The sequence below is a fragment of the Cygnus atratus genome, chromosome 3 (genome assembly GCF_013377495.2).
Source record: "Cygnus atratus isolate AKBS03 ecotype Queensland, Australia chromosome 3, CAtr_DNAZoo_HiC_assembly, whole genome shotgun sequence".
Taxonomy (NCBI): Eukaryota; Metazoa; Chordata; class Aves; order Anseriformes; family Anatidae; genus Cygnus; species Cygnus atratus.
This window is the reverse complement of record NC_066364.1, coordinates 60394264-60421216: the sequence shown is the minus strand read 5'-3', so window position 1 is coordinate 60421216 and position 26953 is coordinate 60394264. Positions and strand designations below refer to the sequence as shown.

Sequence of the window (26953 nt, the reverse complement as noted above, 5' to 3'; positions counted from 1 at the left end):
TTGCTGGCCTGGTTCAGCTGACCTGTTAAGAAAGAAGGTTAGGGCTGGGCTCCATCTTTGCAGATGGAACCACATGCCTCTGCACCCAAGGTGGTCCTTTGGACATGCCATGTCCACAACGTGCCAGCAGAGGAGCCAGGGCCATGTCTGCAGGGGCCCAGACAGAGCAGCTGGGGTGCAGGAGCTCAGCCCCTCGGCTGTCACTCGCCGCTATCTCCCTCCAGATCACAGCAGTAGTGAATTTACCTGATGAGAGAGGCCAGGCTGTGGAGGTGACACCCAGTTGCCAAAATGGCTGCAAGGAGCCATCTCCAGCCACCTCCACTCTCCCTCACCACTGCCCCTGCACACTATCTGTCCCCACAGTACCTCCCATCCCCACACCTGCCCTGTCCCCTGAGCAGCATCCAGGAGGGAGCCTGAAAAAGCCAGACCCACGCCGGGTTTCATCCCAGTGTCCTGGGTGCACTGTGCTGCCCTCCAGACAGTGCCTGATGGCCCTCCACAGCCCTGCAGGGTGGTGAGACTGCTGATGGTCCTTTAGCTGCTGCTCATGTCCCTCACACAAATGTTTGGTTTCAATAGCTGAAATGGTTGAATGCTAGCTAAAATCCTGACCAAAGACAGGGATAAACTGACAAGCTATCAAGTGATTAAATTCAGGAGGCAAAAGTGGGGCCACAGCCACCTGGGATAAATCACCAGGGTCCAACAAGGAACTTGTTTTCTGCTGGTGGCACTGGCATTAGCCCCACCACGCCACATGCCATGCACTCCCCAAAACAGCCCCTGACCTGGGGTCACGGTTTCGGGCTGATATTTCCATAGGGGCTTCTCTTTGCTTTACCCTGCTGCTTCTCCATCTCCATCCCACAGCTGCACCTCACCACCAGGTGTAACAGCTTGTGCACCCCACCTGCCAGCCCCGGCACTTCCCACACTGCCCACAGCCAGCACTGTTATTCACTTTTGGCAAGCTCCAGCTTTTCAGCTTTGCAACATTATTAGCTGTGTCTACTGGAGAGGCTTGTGATCAGTAAAAGGAGCAGGTTTTATTATAGTTGTCTGTCCTTTCCTCATAAAAAACACTGCCTTTTCATCTTCTGGCAACACTGCTTGTCAAGCTGCTGGTCAGGAAGTGAAGAAAATGGCTATTCGTTTAGACATCAGGGAAGGTGACATGGCTGTCAAACATGCCAGCAATTCAGCGTCATGGGGAGCTGTGGGCCGGCTGCAAAGACAGAGGGAAACGTGGATGTATTGTTCCAAAAGTAATATCCCAGCAGTGAAGAGATTTAAATGTTAAATTGAGTTAATTTACATTGAGTTAATCACTGTAGAACTGCCACATGCACTCACCTGTCTTTGTCCTTGGTCCCAATCCTCATGTGTTGCTGCACACTGAGGATCTACACTGGGGTCAGGGATTTCCCAGACAGAAATGCAAGCATTGCAGAGAATCTGTGCAGGGTCACATCCATCTGCTGTGTTTGCGCACTTGCTCTACGTACTTGCTCTACTGTGAGTCAGACCTAAGCAGTAAATCCAACATGCCGGCATATACACAACTACTGTGCGTGCAGAGATTATCTGTGCTGCATGTGTGCACTTGCAGTGATATATAATCTGGATGATGAAAACATACAGATGTTCCTGACCAATATTCAGATATCTAGATTATAATTACATAGCTCAGAAAGCATGAAGGGACCTGGATGAAAGGATATGAGAAAAATATACTCAGTTAAAGTCTCTTTTTCCATGCCTTAGCTGTGTAGAAAGGACTTTGGAAATACAAATAGGGCCTGCAGAAATTTTCTTGGTAGAAGTCTAATCACACATTGCAATCAGACACACAGTTACTCCTGAGCAAATGCTTCATGCCTTAGCTGACATGTGGCACTGAGCTAATACAAGTTGTGCAATTACCCACCAAATGAACCGATATCACTGAACCAATAGCTTGTACAGTAACAGCTTTCATGGCTAATAATGGATAACAGAATCAGAGACCCTTACATCAGCTGTGTAACTGTTTAAAATGAATTTCTACTACATTCTAGGATGGGTTATATTTACACCACAGGAATGGATAACAAACATAATTTTATAAAAATAAAATTACTATGATTTATTACTTTGTCTAGAAAATGTGATTTACATTTTTAAAAGATTTTGAAATACATGAAGACAGAAAATCTAGATAAAAATAATAAATGTGCCTTTTTAATGGCTGCATATTGACCATCATTAATGAATAAGCTCAGAAACAAAATTGTAACCCTGGAGTGTTGGACATGAAAGTTAATTATCACTTTGCAACCTCTTAAATATGTCTGTAATATCCAAACAATCAGGATATAGTGATCTCTATATAAGATAGCATATAGCAAATGTTCCTCTGCCATGCCTCTTCACATGCTGATCAAATGACGCTTGCTGTCCTGGAACTATATTTCATCCACATGTTCTCTCCATCCTCACCCACTCTTCCCAAGACAAACAACAGAGAGCTCTGCATGGGTGTATTAACAGTGAGAAAGTGATGACTGGTTACATGAGTCTGGACTTGCTCTGGCTCACAGCTGGCCAAACAAACCTCCCTGCATGCTGTAGCCCGCTCTTCTATTGATGAATCAGAGCAGCAATTGAAGCATTTAAAAGCCATAAACTAGTTTCTACTAGCCTGCGATTCAACCTGCTGTTTTAAGGGGGATATGTTGTAGTGGGTAAAGTAGCTTGAGCCCTTCTCCTTTCCTTAGCTCTGGCTGGTATCAGCTGGTGTGTATTTACAGCTGCAGGGCTGACAAGCTTTCCCATTTCTGTTGGGACTGCACCCTGCATATATTTTTCTCTTCAGCAGGCACAGAACTTGCTGGCTGATTTGAAACAGCTTTGACAACTCTCAAATATATTGTTCCTATAAGGTTCCTGCAAGGGTCACAAGAACAGACAGCTATTGGAAGGATTTATAAGTGAGGCTTAGACCTTGAGAATCTCTGGATATAATCTGCAGGAAGAAAGAGTCAGATACAAGCAATCAGTATAAAACATAAAACAAAGTTTCTTACAGGGCTCTGTCTATTGGTTGATTTAGCAGACCAATATTAGGATTTTCTGCCCCCTCTGAAGATTCCCCTACACTTTTTCCCCTTCCAACTCCCCTCCAAGTAGTGTTCAAGCAGTGTTTTATTCTTATGTCAAATTTGATTCAAATCAACAAGTAGGTTCAAAAGCTAAGGGGAAACAGAGCTACATATACAGACTGCTCACTTAGGTGTGTTTCCATTAAACAGAATGCTTAAAAAGTGAATGAAAGAACCATGCCAAAAATTCTTGTTTCACACCAAAGATTTTTTTTTCTTTTCTTGCTGCTCATAGAATAACTTCATTTGTGACAAAAGGTTTCATAAAAAGCCCATGTGTTTCTCACGGGCACTTTACGAAAGTAACCATATACCGAATATACTTTTAGTTTTCTTCTTTGGCTTGCTGTTTCGCTCTTATCCAGGTAGAAATTTCAGGTCCACCAAAGGACTAACATACAGAAGCTCTTTTTGTTGTTGTTGTTGTTGCTGCTGTTGTTTTCTTTCAGTCTCCTGATGCACTGTTGGTTCTGGTTAGGCTCCTCATACACTGCAGAGGAGCATTGTATGCCACAGAGAGGATAAAAGAGAAGGGTAGCCAAGCTGATGGGAAACTGATAAGAATTGGGCTAAAACTCCAGTATTCCACTTCTCCTTGCAGGCAGGTATCTCAGTACTTTCACTCGGTATTCCCAGGCCTTAATTTACATTAGAAAGAACATATCAGTATACTCTTCCTTCCAATACATTCAATGGACATTGCATTTTTCTTCAAAAGATGACGACTTCATGACTGCTGTTTGTGTTTACCTGTTTGTAAAAAGTCTTTGTATCTAGAGTGCTTAAGGGAATGTCAAAAACAAGGATTTGTCCCTGAAAATGTGGGGTTTAAATTCCCCCAAGCAAAGAAAGGGTGAATAAACCTGTGTAAACAGACCATAACTCATTTAGGCATTTTCTCCCTTTGCCAGGTACATAAAGACCTTCTTTTTCGCTAGCTATGTTTTAAAAGATGCTGCCATTGCATTTTGAATCTAGTATGCTCAGTTTGGGAGCTTCCAAGAAAACCTGCTACATTAGGTTGTTAAAGGGAGACAAACAGAAAAAGTTTCATTTTACTGATCCTGATGGGGAAGAGAAATGAGGCAAGATTCAAGCTGCTTGTCGCTGCCAGTCTGGGGGACTTCCATGAGGAGTTCAGGCAGTACTAGGACAGAGCAGTGGCTGGGATGGACTTTCTGGGACTTTTTTTAAAATGTTTAACTCGGGTAGTGATGTCCTTTTATTGGTCCGAGAGAATCCTTTGAATTCCTGCATGTCCCAAAGACTACAGTTATACTAAATGTTTCTATTCTTGGGAGAAAAAGCCGTGCACCGGGTGCAAAGAAGAGAGAAGTGTCTGCACCCTGAAGGCCCTGGGACAAAGGAATTCCAGCCTGCAACCTGCACCTTTTGCTGAAGATAAAGTTAATACCCCTCAAGTTTATTAACAATCTATCCTAGAATAAAATGCTTTTCCAACCTCAAATCTGTCTGTTGGCATGACCCTGAGCTTGAGGGGAAGATATACAAAGCAGAACACCAATACTACGTACTGCCTTCCATCAGTGGTTTGATGCCACCACTGCCCTGTTTCCAGCTGGTGGCCAATGTCTAGTACTTCAGAAAGTGCTAGGTGGGTAGGGGAAGTAATCAAAATATATATAGAAGGGAGAAAGAAGGAATTCTTTCATAGCCCAAAGGCAATCATGTGAGCTCCTCAGGACTGATTGCAGCCTGTGATTTGGAGTTTCTCCCACTGAAGGACATTTATCAGCGATTGGATCTTGTCATGCCTTTATCAGTAGAAGTTTAAAAGCTCTCTACTCCCAGACATCCATCCTGTATGCTATCACTTGTACAAAATATGTAAATCACCTTGGGCCTTTTTTTTTTTTTTGCCTTTTTTTTTTTTTAAGTGAATAAATTACAGTCCTTTTGTCTCTGCCACTATGGTTTGCTTGGCAGCCCACAGGAGAGCTTTCTGGCTCCCCTTTGAAACGTCTATAGTATTTCCTCAGCCTCCCTTTGGGAGTGAGGACCAGAAATGCATGCCAGCTTCTAGCAGTGGTTAACTAATGCCATACACAGAGGTAAGCTCACATCTCCATTTCTGCTTTCTAAACAACTTTTGACAGAGCATTTCACTAAACATTTATTAAAGGTAAGAGCAATAGTGCTTCTGCAGGTAAACCTTTGCCTTCAGGGAGCAAGTCCAGGCCATTCCTCAGGAAGGCACTTGCATTTACTTACCCAGGATGCAGGAAGGTTTGGCTCAGGCCTCTTGAGCAATCTTAAGAAGTGAATTTGACCTTTCTGTGCTGCCATCTCTCTTACCTCAGCCCCGTTTCTATAAGACATGTACAATACTAGTGCTGTGCTGGTCCCACCTGCTTTATCTACAGGCACATCTGCACAGACGGTAACTCTGCCTGCACTCTGACTCAGCCGAGTGAAAGCCTTCTCCAGGCTGGAAGCTGTTTGGACGTGTTACGGAAGGCTGTGCCCATGCTAATGCTTCCTGCTTCCCCACAGAGAAATTAGGCATGTCGAGTTATTGAATTTACTGTTGTGGGTCTCCTCAAGCATAAAAATTACCAGCGCTCTCCAGCATGGAGAGCTCCGGTGCCAAAGCAGTGTCAGGTCTCACATTTCTCTTGTCCAGCATCTAAGTGCGCCCTGCTTGTGCTCAGCCTCCTTTCCTCCCTCCCTTCCCAGTCCTCCCGAACAGCATGCACGAGGGTTGCATTACTGCAGACAGATCAAGATCTTAAAACCAAACAGGCTGTAACGAACCCCATGCTAGGGAAGAAAGCATTTAATTTTCCCAGGAGCTGGGAACACGCTGTCCTCATGCCGCTGCCGGGGAATGCCATCATGACACAGCAGCATGGTCTTTTCTGGTGACATGGGGATTCCTCGGCCACACATCCTCTGGGTTGGGTGTCCCCTGCATGCCTGGCTGCCCCAAGAGCTCTCCTGAGAGCCACAGCTCCAGTGATGACAAAATTCCAAACCTCTCATATGTTGTCTGTCGCCCTGCCTTTGCAAGCTTCTACCCCACAGTGAGTTTAGGGTGAAGTAGTGTGTATACGTGGTCTATAAAATTACAATTAATTACATGCTGCACTGGCAGTGTTGTGGATTCATTGCAGCTGGGTAATAAAATGATTGTGTTAGGTGGGAATTGCTAAAAGTAATCAGTGTTGCTCCTAAAAACCTTTGCTCTTACAAACAATAAATAACAGCAGGAACTGCAAGCCTCCTTCTTCCCGCATTACCAATAGTGGTGGAACAATGCTAATGTATGACTTTACCTTTACTAATGTTGAAATGATAGCTAAGTTTCCTGACACACCTGACTTAAAATAGCCATAGGATATTCATGAAAATCTTTCAAAGTGTGGGTATATCTGGGCACTTTAACTGCACATAAGTAGAGGTCAATGCTTCCAATGACTTGCTGTGACTTCCTTGCACTCTCGTGCTGGCTTCTGAGCCTGTGACAGCATTACGGTTGGGTTATGTCTCTCCAGCAGAGGTGATCGCAATTAAAGTTGGTAAACTGGTAAACTAACACATAAACTAATAAAATTATATGGAGAAGGTTTTGGTATTGTTCCTGAATCATGGCCTAAACTAACTTATTCTTCTGCTTATCGTTTTAGTCATTTATTTGTAAGGTTTATGCCTGGGATTTTCATGGTTAATTCCTCTGAGCAGTCAGCCACCAAGCAGTCTATGATGCTTGTTGTTGTAAATATGCGTCTAGACATAATTTAGATTAATTCACCGTAACGATGCTGTCAGTATGAATATATTACAATGCAAGTGCATAATATGCAGTTGAAATGCAAACTCCAAACAGGCTTTGCTGTGACCTGCCTTGCTGTGCCTTAACATACTGTAATTATTCTAGTAGGAAAAGTAATGGGGAGCATGTTCTTCCCTTAGTTACTAGGGAAAGCTTTTGCAGAGGTGTGTGGAGTTTAATGAACTCCAGACCATATTTATTCAAGAGCTGATCCTACAGTGTTTTCTGGTTTCCCTTTTAACAACCACTGTTCCTCTTTTATTCTTCTTTTCAAAAGGATTACTGAGAAAAAGCTGTGAATATCTTTTTGGTGCTCATCTCCATTAGGTGCTCAAGCAACAATTAAGCTGTGGCCACTGTCTTTCTGCACAGGTGGTATGGTCTGAGAGACTGCTGGGCTTCCTAATCTAACCTTTTATTTGTTTGTTTGTTTGTTTGTTTATTGCTACTTATAACTTGTCTCTTGATGCTTAGCTTGCAAACAGCATGCAGGAAACAATTACTTTAGAAGGCATCCCATCATGGTATATTTAAATGTAACTGAACAGAAACATTTCTAAGGTCCCTTTTTATGATACCTAGAAGAAAATTCTCTGTATAGGTTCTAAATATCTTTACTGAACCAGCTTGAACATGTCTATGAATTTCTTGCTCCTTCTACTTATTATTTAACAAAAATAAGATCACATGAGGGTAGTGGGTTTCTTTGCATCAACTTGAAGGAGAGTCAGGCCAGGCCAGGCCCTGTGTCTGTAAAAATTCTATCCTGTAAAGTCTTTTAGCGTATATTTTAATGATTTTTTGGAGCTTGTGCACAGGCTGTTCCCATCTAAAGAGAATCTAATTGGCATACAACTGGAGACTATAGTCAAACTGCCACATGTGCAAGGCACAATTATGACTGAGCAGAAGACAATTAAAGCCCTTTGTAGCAAGAGAGAATGGGAGTTTCTAGAAGCTGTTTCCCAAGGCAATTGGCCACATGGCAAACCATGGCCAAAGCCAAGGAACGTGGTCAAATAAGCCTCCTTGTACCTCTTGAAAGCTGTTGCACCAGAGACTAGAAGAAAACAGATGGTAAGATAAGCCTAGTCACCTTCATCTGGGATGGAAAAACAGAGCTTCTTATAGCAAGAACTCGCCGGAAAGCAATCCTGGAAACAGGGGTCAGGGAAAGTGCTGGCTGCTCTTAGCTTCTACTGCGCTTAAGGGAATATGTTCTCTGGCAATGACTGGGGTTGCAATGAAGGGAAATGGCTGATTTATGTAGCTATTTTATACTCATAACAAAAACAATTCTGACAGAATGTTAGCTAGTTTATCAGACTAATTGGCTGATATGGGTGTGTAAATGTGCATATATATGTAGGTATGGGTGTGTATCTATGCTGACTCTGCTGTATTTTTGCTCTGATTTGATTATCCAGCCTCTCCCAGGAGATGTTCAGTTCTCTCCAACACCTCCTCAGTCAGTGGAAGATGTGGCTGCTTGGCATCTCTGAGGACTGATGAACTGAAGCTCCCAGCCCACTCTTGTCCATACAACATATCCTGTCATAGAGTGAAAAGAAGTTTTAATCCTTAGCTACCCACTTGGGAGACAGACAAATTTAGAATTTCAGAGTAAATGAATCTGAGGAACATAACAAGTTAGATAATAAGCTCTGGGCCACACAAGATCTCTGTGCTAGATACAGACAAATAATCTAGAATTTAGGAATCTTAGACTTTAACCAATACCCTTTAAATGTCTTTATAGAAAGCATATGGTTTAAAAGGTGCGGAGGTTAAAAAAGGAACAAGTCTAGCCTCACCCAGGAGGGCTTCTCGAAAATTATCTCACTTGGAAAGAGCAAAGAAATCTGTTCCAAATTTAATCTGATGGCATCGAATCACTACTGGGTTGGTTTGCAGGTATAAATCTACATAAGCACCAAATGCCAACCCTCCAGTACTGCAAACAGACCTCTCACATGCCTACATAAAACCCTGCAGGTAAAAGAGTTACTTTCCTCAGAACATTTTGTAAACCATTAATCTAGTTTATCTTTGCATGAAAGGTTAGTCTTACAAATGCTTTTCCCCTCACCTTTCCAGCAACAAACAAATCACCCTATTAACTGGCTATTAACTGGCTAGTTTCAGGTATATGAAAGACATAGGCTCAAAAGCATTACTTAATTTTGTATAATTCTCTTCAACTTTTCATTCCAAGAATTTTGGTGATTATGGAACAGTACCATAACATGAGCATACAAGAAATTCTACAGGAAATCAATAAGCTATAAGATTATGCATGATATTATACATAACATGAGAGCTTGGTCCAATCAGATTACCGCAGAGCCATTTGGTCATAAGTTCCTTGTTCTGTTTTGAGACATAGAGCACTATCATAGTCTAAATCCTTCAGATATCACAGTCTAAATCCTATAGATCCCTTCTGAGCAGTCTAAATCCTGTAGATCCCTTCTGAGCAATTATTTCAGGTAAACATATTTTAGCATAAAATGTCATAAAAGCCTTCCTTGGTTCAAGTTGAAAAGCAATGAATTTATTGGGGAAGCTTACTAACAGGATGAGGTGCAGGGATCCATGGGGTCCAGGAAATGAGCTATAATCAACTAATGTATTTTGTAACTGTGGAAAGCTTCTCTCATCATATTCAAGTTTGCAGAGAAAGAAAAGAGATGGAAAAAAATACATTTAAATTAAAAGTGGTGGTTTTTTTAGTCACCTCTTTTTAAGGTCTCAGACACTGGGCAAACAGTATCAGAAGTAAAGTTTTCACTCAATTTGTTTTCCTTCACTCAGACCATTCTATAATCAAATAAAATAAAGCTTATAAACTCTGGTCCTTCTTGCAGCTATGGAATTACTGACCATTGAGCTCAAAGATATTTTTACAAGAACAAGTTTTCCAGGGCTCTTTCTGCTGCTCTCTCCTCTTACACGGCACTTGACAGAATAATGATCAAGTATTACAATAGATCAGATGGACACTCAGTCATCACTTTCCATGCCTCTTGGCATGCCAGCTCAATAGCAAAGGTGCTTGCAAGCAGCAGTTGCAGCACCCTGCATGCAGGACGGGCTTCCATGGAGTTTGTCCTGGGACACTGAAAGGGTTACAAACCACACTGCAATCTCTCCTGACTATCACAGGCAGTTAATCTCACTTAAAAAGAACACATTTTGCCTGTAGACATCGCTGCCTGGGGGTGTGACCGAGCAGAACAAGAGTGGCCAGAGGGGCTTTGCTACAGCGGGCACAAAGCGGGTGGCCCAGGGAAGGGCTGCAGCACCTGACTGTCCCCACACACCTCACCGCTCCCCCCTGCAATGGAAATGAAGCCGTCCCCCCTAACTGAATGCTGGGCAAGGCGCTGTCAAAACACCCCCAGGCTTCAGTGAGATCAGGATTTCACTTGTCCTTCTCGAAGAAGAAGAATGTAGTCCACTGTAGGGAATTGAGGCTGACGTCTCCAGGTTATGCTTTAGAGCCCCCCCAACACCCTGTCTTGTGCTGAACATGAGCTGTTTACACTCTGATGCCTGCAAAATCAACCTGAGTGTTACGGAGAGATTTCTTTCCCAAGAAGGTGATTATGAAATGTTTGCTAATTCTAGGAACGGTGTTAAATTGTTCCCAAAGAATATATCAGCAAAAGGGCAGAGAGAGCTATTCCCAATAAGTAACTAGGCTACTGGAGTTTGGGTTTTTTTTCTTCTTGCTGAACATCCTCCAGCAATATGAATTTACTTTAAATGTATTTATCTGGATGCATTTGAATTGATTATTGTCAGTATACTTCTATCACAGGGAATTATGGCGCATAATTATAACTCAAGCTGTGCTGCCTCACTGGATGTGGTCAGACAAGATACAGATTTTATTCCCTAAGTGTAGGAGAATGCAAGTATTTCCGTAGCAAAGCATTCATGTTTAAAAGAAAGTCTCCTTGAGTGTAAGTGTTTATAATTCCAAATTCCTTTATTTCCAAATATTTGTGTCTATAAAATTAATTTACAAAAGATGGGACAGGATGTGTGCAGAAAATAAAGGTCAAAACCATAAAAGTGAACTAAAAAGAATAAAACTAAAGTCCTTGAAGTATGGTATGCGATTGTTGTTGTGCATGTATTACAGGTATGGGCCATTTGGAAGAAATAGCTATACCTGGGTGAATGTAAACACGCAGTTCAGAAAATACATGTAGGCTGCTATTTCCATAGCTCATTATGTGTGTGTGTGTGCACATGCATAAAGGAGAGGGAGACGGAAAACGAGGGAGAGAGTGGGAGGAAGATAGGTAGAGAGCCAGAATCCCCCCTCTTTTTCTCTTTTTTTTTTCCTCCCATCAAGATGATTATAGTGTCCTTAGAAAAGAGAGGGCTCTACTAAAGATTTTCACTTCAAAGAAAAGTTATCAGTGCAAGCTCATCCTCTCCTTCTCTCATTAGTAGGCAGAGAAGCCTTTAATATAATTGATAATCTAGCATAGAAAAGAAGAGGAGTGTATTTCTCTGCCAAGTCAGGCAAAACATTTTACAGGCATGTGACTGAAGTGAAAGAAGAAGAAGAAGCAGCAACAATTTAGAGGACTGTGAACATAGACCTACAAATACCAATGCAACTCAGGTACTTCTGACTACTTAGTCTTATACCTGTAGTATAAGACTCCTGTGGTAGTTTCATTTCTGGCATCAGTGTCTCTGTTTTCTCCACCATTTTTTATTCCTTAAATCTACATTTTAATTCCCCAGGTACACTGTGTGTATGAGAGGGAATATAACTGCTACCTGCCTGCATCTAGATGGTTCATGCCCCACGTGCTCCCAAACACCTGCACTTTGGCACACCACCTACAACTGCAGGTGTGCACTGAGGCAAATCCCACAGCTGCCCACTGCTTCTCCATACAGTCTGGGCTGAATCCATTCTGCACCCTGAGTTTGTAAGACGCCCATCTGAGTGGTTGAAAAGAAATGCTAAAAATGCTTAGCTCCCCAACCCAGTTTATACAGTCATGTCCAGCAGATCTCACTTCTACATGCTTATGAATGAATGAGTCCTATTCCAAATTAAATGAATCCATGTTGAATAAATATTATCATGGTTTTAATTATCCCATTCATTTAGGGCCAAGTCATAACCTAAAAGGTTCACTTTGTTTAATACATCAGGGCCTGGAGAATGTCCACAGCCTTTTGAATCTTATCTCAGAGATTCCACTGGTCAATTTTTATTAATTTCTCCAGGTTACACTTGCTCTTTTCCTTTTGATATGCTCTGCAAATGGATTTTGTGGCAGCTTCCTTTTCAGTACTGAATATTTTACGATCCTTGGATTTAATTAGCTGCATTTCCATGTTATTACATCGAAGTAGAAGCTACTATTTAATGACAACAACAAAAATAAAAACTAAAGGAAGCTAAAAAAAAAAAAGTCCTCTATTTTTTTTCTCCCCCTTAAAAGAAGACTCAGGTAGCACAAAGGGGAATTGCAGGTCCTTTTACTTCCAGAGCCAAGAGCACAAATAGGACAATGATGGTGACATAATGAGCAATTCTGTAAGCCTGGGAAACTATCATTTGGCTAGTTTGCACTACAAAAAAGTCAGCATTACTTAATGGACAAATAGGGGTTAAGAGATGCTAGGTCTGAAGCACTACTAATCTGCATCAAATGTGAAATCAGCTGTCAACTATTAAATGCCAAGTCTCCTGGCATACAGAAGTACCTGAATATGGACAGATACTTCTCCCTGTTTTTCAATATCATTCCTGTGGTTGCCAAACTATATATGAACTGTAGAAATTATATGCAGCAGAAGAAAAGAATAAGGAAGGAGAAACAGATGTACCGCCTGTAGTAGCATAGCAGATGTATGGAATGAACATTTATGAAAAAAGAAATATATACATATGACAGAATTTTTACAAAGCCACATGCCTTGTAAACATTCTGTCAATCCTAACCTATACTACCCCACCTTTTAAAGCATTTTTGTCAGTCACCTCACAAATATAAACTACATACTTACAATTTTTATCACTTTCCCAGTTAGTACCAGAAAAGCTACCAGATGAGAACAGAAGAAACATCTGTTTTAGTCCAAATGCAAGGCTATAAGGCTAGAAAAGGCACCAAAAAAAAAAAAAAAAAAAAAGTGAAATGGTCACACTAAATGTTATTTAAGAAGACTTTTACTGAATATGCTTTTTTGGTTTGTATGAATATAAGCAAAAAAGTTTTATGTTTTAAATCCATTAGCAAACAAGATTTTCTTCCAGTTCAGTGTGGCACATGAGAACGCCTCAATGTGAGCAACGCTAGAAGTCAGCTTGTCCACAGGAGAGCTGTTGAGGTCTCTGCTGCTTAAATCTAGGGCTCAGAAGTAGTTGTCTCAGCACGTTTGTGTATATTAATGAGCAATTGTTATTTAGTCTAAAAGAGGGAAACGATACCTCTCTTCATTCACCAGTCTTTTATTGTGGTAAATTATGGACACTTGACAGTTACCAAAATATTCCTGAAAGACTAATAAAATAAATAAAATTAAATTAAAATAACAAAATGTAAATGTAAATCAAACCTTTTCTGAAGTCATTCAGGACACATGAGAATCAGTGTATTTCAAGCCTGTGAAACTGAATAGTGGATCTGGAATAATAATAATAATAGTAAAAAAGATTATTTTTAAAATCATACCACATCAAAGTCATTTCCATTTGGAATGAATCAATTTCTGCAGAATTGCTATGCCTTATTTCACTTTTTACCTTTTGGCAACTTTTCCAAAAATGGGAGAATTTTAAAGGTATGACGCAGAGAGGCAAAAAATAAAATGCACTAACAGAGCAGAAATGAGATACAGGTGATACAAGATAAAATAAGGAAAGGAGAGCTGTTAAGTCCTTTCCTGCCCGAATAATTCAATACGACACAAGCACTGAAATGATGTGGATTTTTTTGCTTGCAACCAAAAACCCCTCAGAAAAGGTAACCATATCCCACAGCTGTCAAAAGCCCAAGCAGATCAAAGACAGAGAGACCTGTGGGAGAGGGTGAGAATCTTTTTCCAGCTGGAATGGCACCCAGGTTACAGGGTACTCACTGTCCCTGCTCCTTGACATGCCTGACTCCTCCTCTGTCACAGAACCGCTGTCACCTGGAGCACTGCTTGCTGGGCAATGGCATGGGGAGGCTGTGCTGGAGCACAGGTGATAGTTGGCATTGGTTCAGCAAGCACTGTGGAGACAGTGAGCAGTGGAGTGTGTCTGCATCTTGTTTTGTCTTTGCTGCTCACAGGGCAGTCACTCACACCGAGCTCCCTTATTTGCTCTTACTTACAAACGTGACCTTCTCAGGGTTCAGCTCATAATTGCTCACATTGGATTTCCATAAAACTGGGCAATGATCAAGACTTCTTTTTTCATGTAGCTCTAGGGGGAGTGTGTAAAATTGACATTGAAGCTAAGTACACTAGATTAAAAGAAAGAGCAGTGCGTAATAAGTCCCAAGTCACCCAGTTGTAACATCAGAAGAACAGACTGAGAACAAGAAATCTTTCCTGAACTCAGCAGTGCTTTATGGCTCAATATTTATCATCACAAAATGGTATTTCACGCATAATGACAGGAAGTAGCCAAACATCAGAATATTTCACCCAAGCACATATGGAATTTTGATTCTATGAAGCATAACACAGCATAACATAACTGTTCTGGATGAAGTCTGAGCAACTGATGACATTTTCTGCCATTGTTTTTGTGATCATTATGGCTCCTGCTCACCCTTATGTCTGGATCTGTATCAGGTGGCAAAGTGTCTTTGGATTACGCGACTGATCTGGCCCTCTTTGACTCAAATTTTGGATGCATGTTCCTAAGGTTGGTGAGATAGGTTTAACCATTAATTAAGAACACCTTGTATTCTAGATAATCGTTTAGAATTAACCTGAGATATACCAAACCTTCTTAACCCTTGACGTTGTAGCTCAGAGGAGACAGTACTAAGCAAAGGCCAGAACTACAGATACCAAAATTCAGGGGTAGAAGGTGGATGGCAACTTCCAGTCAGAACCCTCTCTGCTTGCAAATCTCTCAGATGGACAGCCTTGCATACCGATGTACAGATGTGTATGCTAAGCCTCTAACAGCTCCCATGCAGCTACATGTGTGAAATCATTTTCTTATGTCTAACATGACATCAAGGCCATGACAAAAAATTGTGTGAAAGAGACATCTGTCCTGAATACAGCTTAAGTGTACGGGTGCAAAATCTCCTCTCCCACTACAGCAAGCTGGCTGGCTAGAGGTGGACCTTGGTACTTATTGCTCACTGTAAGGCCACAAAGCTGAAGATACCTTACCTTTGGATTCAGTTATTAATGTGTTACTGCTGACTGAGCTGCTAAATTATTACCTTTTAAAACTCTGCCCCAGAGATGCCAAGTATAGCTGCATATTCACCTTGCACTCAGTTGCACCCCACTAAGATAAGTGTCAATGTATTTTTGTTTTGTCTTTTCCTGAATTCCTACCTAGTGGGACAGGGAGTATTAAAACCAGCAGTTGTGGAGAGGTGGAAGACATTAGAACATTTTTGGCCACAGACTGGATGCTTGTAAACTGAAGAAGCTGTGCTGGTGCCTCTTTCCAGGAAACAGTATACTGAAAGTGTCAGCCATTTTAGATGGAGCTGTTCCTTTTCTGAGACATTCAGTTAAGAATACAGTGCACTAGGAATCCAAACGGTATTCAGGACAGTCCTGAAACCCTTTACAGTCCATCAGAAAAATGTCCCAGCTAAAGAACAAGGTGGTTGTTCTTCTAAGGACAGATTGGGCAATGATTTGTTTGAAGAGAGATAGCATTTCTCTTGTTCAGGAATGACTTGTGGGGAGATTTGGAAGGTTACTTAGTGAGTGCAAGTATACTAGCTTAAATGCTACATAGCTCTAATTCAAGTCTGCCGAGATCCTGCAGAAAACTCAATCAGATTTGAATATTTTCTGACTAAGTCTGAGGCTTAATCCACTATGGATGAAAGAAATTGAAACCTCGGCCAAAGTAAGAGCTAGGTCGATGAAGTTAATTGTAGCCAATGGTAGTATCTTTCAGTGAGTGATAAAGCAGCACTGGCAACTCTTTGTTCTTGGTAGGGTGAACAGCTGATGATTTTAAGTCTGTTCCTTTATTTGTTAGATATCTGAGAGGGTCAGAGTCTGCCCTAAGAGCACTCTCATGCAGTACTGTGTCCTCTCAGTCATCCTGCTGAGTCTTACTTCATCCTGTGAGTCTTACTTCATTAATAAATGGCAGATATGTATCAGTATGCTAATGATTCCTGGCTCTGCATTTCCATCTTCTCTGACCCTTGCCACACAGTGGCATCAGTGATATGGTGTCTGCACAGATTTGGTGCCTGCCCCATGAGCAGTAACTGGCTAAGCCCTCCACTAGATAAAACAAGAGGGAAATATTCTGGAGTTGATGGGAGAACTGGCAACAGTTGCCCTGTGCTGCTGGTCTCGGGGCACCAGCCTTTTCCATTTAGTGTCTGGTCTTGCACTGCCTGTACATACAAGGAGGACCTTTCTGTCTGCTGCTGTTGAAAAGGATGCAAGACCTTCTTGCAGTCACATCGGATACATCTGCATGGGATCCAGGGCAATTGCTTTGTCTGCAGTTTGAATAAAACAAAACCTGAGAAGCCAGGGCCTCAAGCTCAAAGCTGTTACATCTCAGCATCTACCGGCCCACAACCGTGAATGCACTTGTGTTTTGCCTCAACACACAGTGCAGGTGTTGCCTCATTCACCAAAAGCCTTAGTCGCTTTGGGAACAGGCTGTTATCGTGCTTACAACAAAAACCTGCCACCTAATCCCCTGGGAAATTGAAGCTGATACAGCAGATAGCTGCTTTTGACTCAGAAGTCTTGGTGGAGGTGTTTGACTCTTAGGTTTGTTTGATGATAAAGATGATAAAGGGTAAAGGTTAAGGATTTGCTTTTATCATGTAGTCCCTGCACTGATTTCAAAGCTGTTACTGGAAAAGACGTGTTCTCCTTGGCCACGACAACAACATAGTATTAACTAAAGATATACAAGTTAGCAAGGAGTAGTTGAGAACCTACCTCCATGGATATTATTTAAAAAATTCTGTTTGAACATGCCCAAGCCCAAATTTGCTACCCTCCTAAATACGGTATGAATTTTAACATTCCTCTTGGCATTTGGGAGGATGCAGTACAAAAAAGTAATGTATTAAGCATTTTTATGTAGGGAACTCAGTCAGTTAGTTGTGGTTTTGAATTGATTTACTTATCATCAAGGAATTGCATTTAAAAAAAAAATCATGGAAGCAAATATATAACAGAAAATGAGAGGATTTGCACATGAAATGCACACTGATGGTTCAACTGTCTATCACTGGATGATAATGAAAGCCCCCAAATCATACAACAGCTATTTATAAAATGTGATAGGGTCACTAACAGAAAAAAAAAGGAGTGCAAAACGTTAAACATTAGAAACTTATATCTATCTGAAAAGACACAGTGAAAAATATACCCCAAAATGAACAATTTGCAATTTTGCATAGGTTTCACAATACTGACATTGTCTTATGACTGCTAACTAAATCCAGCAGTACGGTATGCTGAGATATTCAAATGCTGACATTTGTATAAGAGCTGAATGCAAAGCAGTTTTCTGATCTACAGGAATTTTTGAGATTTCAAAGCTGACTGAGGACAAAGAGAAAAAAATGAAATTCTGTGTGGTGTCACAATAATAATTTAAAAATTGTTGCTGCAATCCAAATATTTTTTTTCCTGATTATTTATTTAAACCTTTTTTATGGTGTATTAATAAAAATTGCTCAAGAGAAAAAAAAAATGAATTTTATGTCACAGAAAACTTTTTCTTTAAAGAATCAGAAAGAGTTATTTTGACAATTTGGAATTTAAATTATCCCAAGACTTACTAAAATCAACCCTTTTCTGTGAATAGTTTCAGTTCTGACATATGGAATTCTGTAATGAAAAGTGCTTTTACTGAAAATGCTTTAATTAGTTTTACCTTTCTTTCTTTTGATGGCTTTCATGGTAGTGTCTGGCTTATGACATTCTAACATAATAAGAATTCCCTTTAGATTCCTAAAGAATTATCTGAATAATTTTCCATATGTTAATTTGGTTTATGATAGATTACAATAAATTTGTCAATTATATTTTTTCCAGTATCTTCAGGCATTTCTGTATTTTTGCTCAAGAATACAATTTGACATAATCAATTATGGGATGTGCCTCAGCACTAATGTTAATTGTTAATGGATATTTTTGACGTTATCTGAACCAATAAATTTATTATAGCTGATCAAAGGAGTTTTTTAGCCTACCTCAAACTGTATGACATACCAAGACACTCATGCAGATGTTTCTACTATAAATTCAGACTTTATGATGCATAATTATTGGAATTTCATGGAGGAAAAATATAAGGTTTTTAAAAAACCTGCACAGAAGAAGTTAAAAATGCAAAATATAAGAAAGAAGTTCAAAGACAGATTTTTGGTTGCACCAGACTCCCAGCATTGGGAGTTTCAGAAGATGGCATATCTTATGTAGGAATAAACAGACTTTTAGAAGTACTGGTTTCTCCAGCTGACAACACTGAGATCTAAAATACTGACACAACATTTTCAGTGCTGTGCTCAAATATACAGAAGTGAATGCCTGTGTCACATGGGAGACTCGTAACATGAGCAGTGAAACATATCTTCCACAGGCTACCTAGCCATTAATATTTATGGAATGTAAGCAGAGGAAAAGCTTCTAAATTATCCAGGTTAAAATGGTTCCATATTTTCATGTCAATGCAGTAGTTTTTCTATGCAGAGGTGTGTCACACATAAAAATTCATTAGTAATGCTAGCTAGATGCTAAAGAGTATTACTACCACTGCCTACAACTGTTACTCAGAAAAATGCAAGTCTTGTTGTGGAATAGTGGTTAATATGGAAAGGCTGAAGTCATCTGGAAAAACAGCTTTGTTTGGGGGTGTTAATTTTCTCATATCTTGGAAATCTGTTTCATTTCACAAAAGTACACACAGAAAGTGGCCTGACACATTTTACTCACACTTTTAGACTGCAGAGGGTTGATGTTGAGGAAATTAAATGTTTCTCACTTCAGTGATGTGAATATTCACCTCACAGTTCAGTCCTGGTATCAATGACGTGCAAACAACACCTTCGGTCTCAGCAGCAAGTATCCCAGATTTGGGCCGCAATTACATGGTGTTGTCAGTACCTTCATGCCCAGATCTGTTGACATTAATTACAGGTGTTCCTTCACCATGCTATGTGCAGCTACCCTGGGGTTTCTATGGAACTAGGAGTGTAGAGTTTCTCCCCTCTCGCACCACCTGAAAACAAAAGTCTTCCTTTGTACTAGGAGGGGACACTGAAAAAGTTAGAGAAGGAAGCACAGCTGGTAAACCTCCAGTTATTACTATGATATATGATTCTATAAAACTCTCAGGTGTGTAGATACTGGACATAGAAATCCAAGAAAATGAGATTCCAGCTACAAAGGGTTCAGAGTCCTAAATCACTGTCTCATCCATGCAAACAGACAGGAGAAATCTCAACAACTGTAACATGCAAAGTTACATCGATAACCACATTGTCAGTTGATCTTCATGGATGAGTGTGAAGCAAAACACATTACAGGAGGGAGAAAGTCACGAGGAACATGATTTATGCATTTAATTACCTTAGGAACCAGTTAATAAAGGTCTTTCCAATGATGTCTTTCCATTCCAGGTGTTCAGTGCAGACATGTTCACACTTTGTAGGCAATTACTAGATAAGCTCTAGAAGGAAGCAGCAGAAGCACCTTCTGCAAGGGAATAGTGGCTTTCTGTAAAAGCAGAAGTATTAGAGGACACATCAAGTGCAGAAGTCTGCAGCACAAAGTAAAAAGCATGAGCTGATATTTCCCCTGGGACTCTGCACAGAACACTCAGGACTTACCAGGCTCTCCATAACGCTGCATTTCTGTTTGCTCTTCCACCTAAAGGAGTGTTTCTGTTGGATTTGTCTGGATTTTGAGAATCAGACAATATGAATCACAATTCTGGGAAGGCCTAAAGAGATTTGATTGCACAATGCTAGTCAAGGAATTTAAAAAGAAAAACTACTGCAGACATGGACACAGTTTGAAAACGCAGCAGAGGCCTCTGAAAATGGAGACATTTTTCTGCCAGAACAATTATGGTGTAATCAAAGTTTCATTATAAATGAAACTGCAATTCCCACATCGCACATATGAAACAATTAGTGACTTTAATTTGCTTTGCTATAAATGGAGGTTTGCAATAGCTGTGTTTCCTGTGAAGATAGAGTCAGGTAATTCAGTCATAATGGTAACTGATCTTTTTTCAAATTGCCTGTACCTAAATATTTTCTGATGCAAGCTTCTTTTGTCTTTAAGCCACCAAAAGCATTGTCATCTAGATAGCCAATTTATCTCACTGAGAAATGGTCATGTGGACCCCACTGCTACTCAGCCCAGGTCTTCCGAGCAGATAAAGACTGGCTGAAAGACCTTGAGATACAGGGCAAAAAACAGCCAGCATTGCCACTCATTTTGCCCTTTTGCAGGGCTAACTAATGATTTGGACTAGCAGAGTGTGTGTGTCAGTGTTGCTTACACTGTGCCTTGGAGAAATACCACTTGGAAACACTCATACACAGACAGCTCATACCTTGGGTCTGACTGCAACGGGAGTCAGCATAGATACAAGTTTGGGAGAGAAGCAACTGGGTAGATCTTGGCTCTGTCTCCCACACACGGCAGCCACTGCAACTGACCCGCATGTGGGCTGTTGCAATTTTTAGATGTTATGAGTTAATGTTAATAGGCTATTACCCCATGTCCCCCTCCCCAACCATCTGAAGGAGCAAATGAGTAATTGTGACTCATCTGATCCCTCTGAGGGATCAGGTTTCTTGGGAATATTTCTAAGTTGGTGCTGGTCCCATCGGAGTCTTTTCCTCACCTCTGTGCCAAACAGTCTTAAGCAAGCCCATTTTAGGTGGACTACATGATATCGACTTTGTACTTTTTGGAAATTTGTCTTGGCTTTGTACAGCAGAGGCAGAGTGAAACAAAGGAAATTTTGGGCCCCGAATTAAATGCAGTTATTCACTTGACTGTAGTAGCTGGGGAATATAACAGGAAAACCTCTCTTCTAGTTTAATTGTTTTTCGTTTGTTTGTTTGTTTTTTAAATAAACACGGGAAATTTTGCTACACTACAGGGAATGTGGAGGCACTGACCTAGAATTCACAGTGAAGAGGAATCAAGAGGGAGATGTCAAAAGGTACTCCCCAGCGGCCAGCTGAGTAGGGAGAAGGGACAGCAGAAGCTGAGTGCACTAGTCGCTGAGTTTTATTAGGGTGGTAAATGCTGTCCATGCCAAATGGCTCTGTGGTACGAGTGAAAAAGGTGGCTAGGGCAGAAACACCACCCTGGGAAGCGAGCAGATGAGAACACTAGATGATCTGCAGACAAAAATGTCCCCTGAAAAGTGAAGGGCAATGAGAGCACAGACCGAATTACTGTAACAATCAGTGGATTTTTTTGGCCTAGAGGGATGGTTGCAATAATTCGTTTCTCAACCTGCTAGACAGAGAGAGCAGATTTCCACAGCATGAGTACTCAAGCATGCATGCTGAGCCCGCTGAGGAAAATGAACAGCATCTCCAGGTTGGACTTGTTTATACATTCCCATAAAACTGTCCTTGACAGCACTGGCAAATGTCCTAGATAAGTGCATGCCCTAGCTGTGATTTTTTTGTTTGTTTTTGGACAAAATACACACATTTAAATAAACCTGTAGTAGAAAGCTTAGACTACCAAATCCATGCAAAATGTCAGTGTCCTCCACAGAGCTTGTTTATTTTAAACATCATCTAAAAACGCTAATGCTTCCGTGCTCAAGGTGTCATTGGTGGGAATGAAGACCAAGTCCTCTTTCAGTAGTTAGGTATTATTAATGATTTCAGTCCTATCTTCTCAAATAAAGAGGGCAGCTGCTAAACCTCCACCCACCTCCCCTCCCCACCCAAAACATCACAGACCTTGTTTAAATCTCTCACAACTTGGACTTAATTACCGTTTGCTTGGGAACTGAATGGTACACATAGACAGACCATCGACAAAACCCCACCCCTGGAAATGTCAGGACATGGCCCTATCCCAGAGTATAGCAGCGGAAATAAGTGTGATTTAAACAGTGAAATGCACTCATGGTAAGACCTTTATTTTAATTATATATTTTTTTCTCATTTTAAAGGGGCTTTACATTCCTGCATGCCTCCTTCTACCTGGTGTGCTCTGCTTGTTCATCTGTGGCTGCACACCGAGCAGCGTTTCCTTAGGAGCCAGGAAAATCCCAGCGACCCTGGCTGGTGTCACACAGATGCTGTGCAGAGCCACACGCGTGCACCAGGCTGCGAGCTGTGGATGAATGGGAGGGAGCCGCAAGGGGAGCGGCACCGAGAGCTCGTTCAGCCCCAGAGCTGACTCTGGCAGACTGTGCTCTGAAGGAGCTGCTGTGGCTGCAGGGAGGCTTTCCTTTGTGAATGGATTCAAGGAATGCAAAAGAAGCCAGGGAAAATTATTGACTTGATAAGGTTTCCATGAAATTCAATTTTTTCCCCTAATGCTTTTTGTTCCCCTATCTTGAGAAACCTTACAGATCAATTAAGATACAATCAGGGAATCTAATTAAGTGCCTGTGGTAATAACGATGACCTTCCTCTTTGCTGGCTTTTTTTTTTTCTTTTTTAGATTGGACTTTCTGGGAAAAAAAAAAAAAAAGAGTCCTGGCATAAACAAAGCATCTCTGTCTATTCCAGTGAAATTTTGCTTGCTTTAGAACCAGATCTCCTCTTTCTCTCTCTTATGTGAATGCTAGTTTTATTTTATTTCATGGTTTCATGTATCACTTTGTTTTCATCTCTCCTCTAAGTAATACTCAAGGAAATGAGACGCCTGAAATAAACAAACAGCAAAAGTCAAGTATGCAAAAATTAAAAACTAGCTACCCGCTTAGGCTATTTAGCTAAACTGACTGATCATGGTCACAGAAATTTTCACAGTTTGAATTCTGCTCAGGTCAGCAGCAGGCAAAACTCATTATTTTCTGGTGATTGTTTTGTGGCCTATAGGATATAGATGGATGTTTTCTTCCTGTGGAATAGGTTTTATATCTCCAGCTCTCTGTAGGCTAGAAATGGGAACTACATGTGGCCGCATAGATGGGGATTTCAGCTCACCTATGAAATATGGAACAATTGCTTCCAGGCCTGGAATACTTTCAAACTATCAGACCTTCAGATTGCTTCTGATATTGTGTATAAACAAAAACTGTTGTAAGCCATTTTTAAGAAGTTTGAACTGCTAGAGAGCTGTTAGATTTCCTTTTCAATTCTGCCAGCACAGATTGCAAAGGATCAGCATAGTCAATCAGTTCAGACAGAGAAGAAGGGCTGGAGCTCTCTGATGGTGGCTAGCCCACTGCTCCAGCCATGCCATATTTCTGAGCAACACTCTTCAGAAGGCTCTTCTTTGTTCAACTCTCACAGCTGAGGAAATTCCCCTATCCTCTTCCTTCCCTCTTCCTACAATACCATGGATGTTATTTTGCATTAGGAAAGTACGATAACTTTCTTAGGGTCCCACCATGGTTTAGTTTTTCCCTAAATAAAACCAAATTTGAATATCACAAACCTTTGTCAGCACTGAGAAGAGCCCCAGAAATACCTCAAAAGAAGAGGACAGGGCTGATACACCCAGAGTGGACACACTGCTAGTTTTGAGAAAACTTCCAAAGTGCTAAACACACTTTTATTTCTTCACGACAGTTTTATTTACATTAATCTTTTATTGCTAGACATTATACCACCAGCTCTAGTTTCTGGTATGTGAATGTGGTGATTGCACGTTGGGTCTGTTAGTGCATCTCTGACTTCCCCATTCCTCCCAGTGACCTGGAGAGCAAGGAGCAAACACAGATGAAGAAAATCTGCCCAACGAGGAGCACTTTGCAATGCCTATGAACAGGAGCAGGGGTGGCGGTGGAGCATAGGGGCAAACACAAATAGGAGTTTGGGGATGAGTGCTGCGTGTTGGTGAGATAAGATAAAGAAAAATGAGAAGTGGTGTAAGAGGGGTGCCCACACCATGAGGTTTCAAGGTAGATGTGGACAAGGCTGGCAGCTAAAGGAGCAACTAAGCCCTAAGGCAGAGCTGAGATGAAAGTCATATGCAGACTCAACTAGTCTCATTTCTGGAGGTAGGTTAAGGGACTGGAAGGGTCAAATGTTCATTTTCTCTGTTCATTTTTCATACACTCTGAGCTGTTCCAATGGTACACCAGGAAATAAGCTGTGTCATTCACTGTTGGATACCCACATCAAATATCAGGTCTGCAGTTGCTGGAAGCTACCCACTTTTCCCTGCCTGAAAAGGATGAGAGGGTAGGAAAGAAGCACTCACTAACTCTGAGAGTCTGTGTAAGAACCTGTAGCTGACAGGATACTAGAAATGATCTGCAACACAGGTTTTTGGGCCATGCCAGAGATGCAGGCAACGTTGAAAGTACGGCAAAGAGAACCTTACCAAGGGTTGTGATACTAAAAGCCTGAGACTTCACATTCAACATTCTTCTTAGGCAGGGCTGTTATGCCTGTAGCTGATCAGACTTATCAATATGATATACTTGTTCCCTGATATACCCTGGTCTGTTTTACCACCAGTTACCTGTTGCATTGCACTTAAGTGTTTAAAGGCAAAGAGAATTATTAGGATGTTGTGTTTGTAAAAGGCCCAGCAGTATGATAGTTCTGGTCCATGCCTAGGCTCTTCCACATACTATGTAACTCTGAGTTTATAGCACTCCTTCGGGAAGATCTGCAATGAAAAAACTTACCTGGTCTCCTATGGGGATGCCTCATTGGGATTTATGTATTACTGTGTGCTTTTCAACTCTCCAAAATTTTGCCACTAGAAAAATTATGCATTACTTTCCCAACTACCCTAGTAAAAAACTTATTTTATCATTGGGTGAGTATATGACAGTTTAATGGAAACTGCTAAAGGCTGTTAAAGCATGAAGTACCTGTAGGACTTGTTTAAAGTGCCTGCTACATCTGGCAGGCCACCAAGCTGATGAAAGCCTTTGGTCTTTCATGACAGTCACAATAAAGCACTGCTGAGGGGGTTGGCTTGGCTCAAGTTCTGATTTTCCTACTCAATTTTTATGCCTTTTGATTGCAGTTAAATGCAGTGAACACGGAGTTTTATGCTTATATCGGGTTTAATTATGAATCCATGCTTTTGGCACCATAATGCAGTGTAACACTTTTCCTTAGGAAAATCTCTCTGGCTTTAAATCTTTGTCTACTGGCAGAAAAACAAATGTGTGGGGTACCTCTTCTGCTGCTTTTTAAGACTTTTGCCCACGTGTGCTAAATAAATGCTCTGCAGCTATCAAGTCACACTTCTGTTTTCTGCAATTAAAAAAAAAAATAGTTGGTAAATAAAATCCCTTGAGGTCATGGAGCCAAAAAGATTTCAGCTAAGAAAAAATCCTATCAAAATATGGATATTCTTGAGAGGCCAGGAGGGCTTTGCACGATACAATGGTAGTGTCCTAGCACGTTCCCCAGACATCAATGTACCTGCCTCAAAAAACATATCCTGCAGTACTTTAAAACTATCAGGCTAGCTTGAAAGCAGATGGGGTTTTGTTTGTTTGTTTGTTGTGGCCTTTTTTTTTTTTTTTAAGTCTAATGGAAATATGCTGAAATTAAGTGTTTAGCTTAGCTCGTCCAGCTGAAAATAGGCCAACACCCAAACAAAATAAATAGCGAAAAGGATCTGGAGGCCAAGTCTCTGACATCAGGAGCCATGAGATATATTCACGCAGGCAATCACCACCACCATCAGCACTGGAAAGAGGAAGGAGAACAAGATTTCAGCCCGTAGTTTGGAAACCGTGTAGAAAAGTTAGAGGCATCACAAATGCTTTTGTTAAAGAGAATATCGTGCTGAGCCCTCAGGAGAAATATCTGAGGCTGAGAGTCAGATCAAAGCAGTGGCTGAACACATCAAAAAAAAAAACACATCTCAAAAATAAATGTATGTGCACAGCAAGCTGGCCAGTTAGCCCAAGTGAAAGCCATTTCTGAACAATAGTTTTCTTGCATATCAGATGAGTGGACAAAGCACATGGTGCTCAGAATAGAGTACTGGGAGATGCCACTGGTAAAAACTTGCCATTATCTACTTCTCTATCTCTAAGCACCAGAATATAGGCCTGACAGCTCTAAAGTGCAGGAAAGGATTAATGAGAGATTTTTTCCCAAATTGCTAGTGACTGGATGTAGGGGATGCTCAGTGCAGGGAGCTCTCACTGAGACGTGTTGAGAATTCCAGATTTTCTAAAAAACCCTCCAACACGCCTCTGGCTGGGCAGTCTGAATTGCTGGGCAGTTTTCAGAGGCTGGGCTGAATTGCTTCTTGGTGAAATCCATTAGCTGCAGACACAGGGGCAGAGTGGAAAATTCCCTCTCTCCTTGCTCCAGTGACTATTTTATTAGTTATCCAAAGTGGAACAATTCTGATGAGATATTGGATCTTCAGCCCACTGCTCCGGACAGTCTTTTAAGGACGCCAAAATGCAAAATTATGTCTTTTGTGTGATTTGGACCTTGAACTCGCAACTCCCAAGGGAGTACTCTGAATTGTGATCTGTGGTGGGGTTGTACATTCCCCCTGCAGTCTTGAACAGAATTTTCATCCTGGTCCCAAGGAGTATTTCTGTATTAAATTGCCACTGTAACAGCTGCAAGTGCCGCAATGGAAGGGGAAGGGGAAGGGGAAGGGGAAGGGGAAGGGGAAGGGGAAGGGGAAGGGGAAGGGGAAG

At 41.2% G+C, this 26953-nt stretch overlaps 1 long non-coding RNA gene across 2 annotated transcripts; it reads right to left on the bottom strand.

Annotated features, from left to right (window-relative positions):
* Positions 1-5024: 5024 nt before the first annotated feature.
* Positions 5025-20119, bottom strand: LOC118244189 (uncharacterized). 2 transcript variants are annotated; one of them, XR_004777492.2, is made up of 4 exons: positions 19989-20119; positions 19729-19875; positions 13540-13607; positions 5025-8490 (listed from the first exon to the last, which is right to left on the bottom strand). It is a non-coding gene; the product is annotated as an uncharacterized LOC118244189 (long non-coding RNA). The 2 variants fall into 2 exon arrangements; XR_007708034.1 differs by having other exon boundaries at positions 19729-19854; positions 19989-20061.
* Between the last annotated feature and the right edge of the window lie 6834 nt (positions 20120-26953).